The sequence below is a fragment of the Bombus vosnesenskii genome, unplaced genomic scaffold (genome assembly GCF_011952255.1).
Source record: "Bombus vosnesenskii isolate JDL3184/JDL3185 unplaced genomic scaffold, Bvos_JDL3184-5_v1.1 scf7180000014792, whole genome shotgun sequence".
NCBI classification, from domain to species: Eukaryota; Metazoa; Arthropoda; class Insecta; order Hymenoptera; family Apidae; genus Bombus; species Bombus vosnesenskii.
The window spans coordinates 1-3986 of NW_022883646.1; positions in this window are offsets into that span (position 1 = coordinate 1).

Sequence of the window (3986 nt, forward strand, 5' to 3'; positions counted from 1 at the left end):
TCTCTGCGCCTTTCGTTGGCTTAGTTTATATATTATATTGTATGCATTGGTTTGGTAATATACGTAATAATGAGCGTTCGAAGTATGTTCGAAGAGTGTTTGATCCGATATTTTTTATTTTCAGAAATATATACTTTGCATGTCTTATAGTTTAAAGAAAATTTGTATAGTACATTTTAGCTTGTAGATTTAGTAGTATCGTTTCTAATATTCGCTCCATTATTCTGTACGTCAAGATTTTGTATATTTGCTTAATGTTGATTAACAGTTTTGTAGACTTTAAGAAATGAAATGAAATTAATAAAATTTGGAAAATGTTTACAATTTTTCTGCAATCTTCTAGTTCATATTAATGGCAAAAGTGCTTTTCTGCCCCGCATACTACACATAACAAATTTCTGTCGCAGGCAAGAGACCCGTACATGAACCCAGGCTGTTGGCGGTCATCGGCAACATTATTTGGCCTGTCTGTGTATGAGATAAGGAGCGACGAGAGAGGATTGGTACGGCATAAGGAAGGGGGAAATGTGTTTCTTTTTAGAAAATCGTGCATGAAGTTTTCTGGCTGACGAATGGGTTGCACCATGATCAAGTTGTACATAAACGTATCATCTCTCCGCGCTTCCGTATCTTGAACATCCAAGCATCAACTAATTCGAAAATCGTCTGACGCGCGAAACTCATAGGCTTATTGTGACGTACTACAGCAAATTGTAGCAAATCTTATTTGGTGGGCTCTAATACCTTTCGTACGTTATCTGGGCAAATGTGTTTTCTCATGTCCGGGGAAGTTTTTTCATAGCTTGTACCACCAGGTTGTATGCGAGTTGTCGAAGCACACAAGACAAGCCTCCGGTGAATATCAATAAGGAGAGACAGCGCTAGGGGTAATGGCCCCTCCTAACGCCAATTCAATAGTCAGGAAATATTAGGACTGGCTAGAACTAGAGAACGAGTGAAGGGGGTGCAACTGAAGTTAATTCATTAGAGAATCCTGGAGCACCTCTGTCATACGCGTCGGGCGGTCATCGTGGAGTTTTAGTCGGTAAGAGTCCGACACTACTCTGCTGTTACGCAATTACTGCAACAGCGGAGTGTCCATGAGGATTTCTCCAAAAAAAAAAAAAAAAGAAAAAAAAGGTTGTATGTTAGTTACTCTGGCTTATCAATATGCTCTGTTCAAAGTTTACCAAGCTGAATACTGTCACAGGCCTCTATCTTCCTTAATAAGAGCTGTAGGGGATCGAATAATGAGACTACCAAAATGTGTACTCGTTAGTGTATTTAAAACAGATCTTGTCGCGAAACGATATTTATACAGACGTTTAGTCACAGTTTATACTGAATCGTTTGCGCTCACGTTCGTTTATTCATAATCGTCAGAAGAAGGTCAAAAGATACAAATTCGTCTTGTTTTACGGTTACATGTAGCGGCGCCATTATTTTGCCGGAGTTCATAATTCCTTACAATACCTCTAAATATTCCGAAGCAAAACAACAACTTGGTTTGAAGCAAATTCTAACTCTTGTGCCGCTACAGAGCTTTTTAAGGTATGGAGTAAATTGAATGCATCTTTGTTGAGTCTAGATGATCCAGAATGGCGAACTACCGCAAGTAGAGCAACTAATCGAAATACTAGACATGCACATATACGTAATATGTTTAACATGGATAGGAAATTGTTTTGAAATTTAACAATCATTGCAATAATTACGTCGGTTCGGAAGTCGTATTACTAGATACTTATTGTAATATCGTAAAGTAATTCGAATTAGAAATCAGTTGAAAATAGAAAAACCGTGTACGTCGTGTTTCTGTGCTTCGTTTACATTTAAGAGTGCCTACGTGACTAAAGGCACGTAGTTGGTAGTTCTTACATAGGTATGAGGGAAACAATAGACAACGTTAGAAGAAGGACGGTTTCGCTACGCAAGGCGAATCGAAAAGTGTGCGTGTTGCGAGAATCAGAGCTAATTGAGTCGTCGAAGAGTAGAGTCGTTAGAGGTATCGAGTCGTCGAAGAGTAGAGTCGTGAGAATTGATAGAGTTGTTAGAGAGAGAGAGAGAGTGTGTGTGTGTGTGTTAGATTCGTTGTGACGAGAGTGGTAAAATAACTGTAAAGTTATTTGATATAGATGCGAGTATTGCATTTAGTTTCCGTTAAATAAATATCGTTTCCTGTCCAATTTATATTTGTATATTCAATTTAATATTAATAAATTGTAAGTAATCGGGAAAAGATTTCTATCCTTATTTTCCGATTTTACATTATTTTCACAGATTTCAATTCACTTATTCATTGATTGATATTAGGACAAATGAGGAACTTCGCATCTAATTAGATTAACAAATAAAATGTATTGTTCCTGATAAATGGTATGCAGAATAGTATAGGAAATAGAAGACTGGTTTATATTACCGTTCAAGTGACTGATAGTAGGAAAGCAGTGATGGAACATGAGGCAACGTAATATAAAATTGAATCCCTGAGTATAGCATGCAGATAATATTTTGAGTGTTGACGGAGGACAAAATTATGCACATTCCTTTTTCAATTCCGAGGAAATACATCAACGATGAGTCAGTTGTCAAAACACGATGGAAATTGCTCATTGTCAATTGAACAAGTTTGATATAATTACAAAAGCTTAAGATTTAACTTGAAATTTTTTTGAAGAAATTTATTTTTATTATACCTGATGTCAAGCGCGGTATTAAGTATCATGCTTTTATAACTATTGTTTTAAATATTTTTGTGTTGAAATAATGTCGTTTGGGTGTCTGTTTTGTACTGGAGGAGTACCCGAAATAATTATACTCGTCGCGTACAGCTAAACAGCTACAGGCAGTTGTTTGTATTCCTGGAACGCGTTGGATTCGTGTTTGCATGGTACGTTGATTGGAATGACTTAGAGGTGGGTTACTGGGGGTGCGAGTAATTATGTTTCAGCCAGGATTGGATAGAGAACGCGTTTCTAATGGTCTCTAGAAAAGGTTTCTAATTGGATCGTTATAGATGTCGAATCCTTTCTGCTAAATCCGTTTTTGGGAGACATTAAGTTGAAAAAGGTCATATTTTTAAAGAGGGGGAGAGAGGTGGTATGCATTGGATAAAGGTAACAATTTTATATGAAGAATAATTATTGTAAACATTGAATATAATTGGGGAAAATTGAGAAACTGGTGCAACTTGTTGTATTATAAGCTGCAGGCTTGGTGCTGTGTCTATCTCTTATCACTTTAATACAATGGATGAGACATTTGTATGGTGTTTTTTGATAATGGAAAACGTGTTCGTGCTGTATGTTTTGCATTCAATAACAGGAAATGGTTCTGCAATTTCAGTGATTCAAAGTACTTGCAGTATAATGATAAGCATAATACAATATAAATTTGCATTTCATCCGGCTACTGACGGAAATACTTGTTTGACAATGGAACAGATCATTGCTAAGAAAGGAAAAAACGAACAGATTGTGTATCTATAATCTATTCCAAATTAAGATCATCGTTTCACGTTTAATATTTTAGATCTGCAGAAGGTAATTCACATTTCATTGTGATGACCGTATACACTGAAGCTATATCTGACCTTGCTATTTTTTGTTATTTGTGAAAGTATGTAGGATGTATAATAGACAAATATAGGGAGGATACAAATAGTCTCAACTCTTCTGCAGAAGGAGAAAGAAAAATAAAGGGTGATAAGGAAATGGGCATACCATACAAATAATTTCAATATATAGTCATTTTAAGCATGCTAATGAAAGCATGGTAAGCATGGTAGTGTTCAATCGTTAGAAATATGTAATACCCAAATATGAAATTTGTATTATTTAAGTGTTTCAAAATGTTGGGTATTCCTGGGTGGACACTTATAACTTTTGCTTTGGAAGTTGAAGAAAATTACATTTATGACGTGAATTTTGTAATAAGCCACCTGCTCTATGAGAAAGTCATATTGCGAAAGGCATCTAAACAAGTAT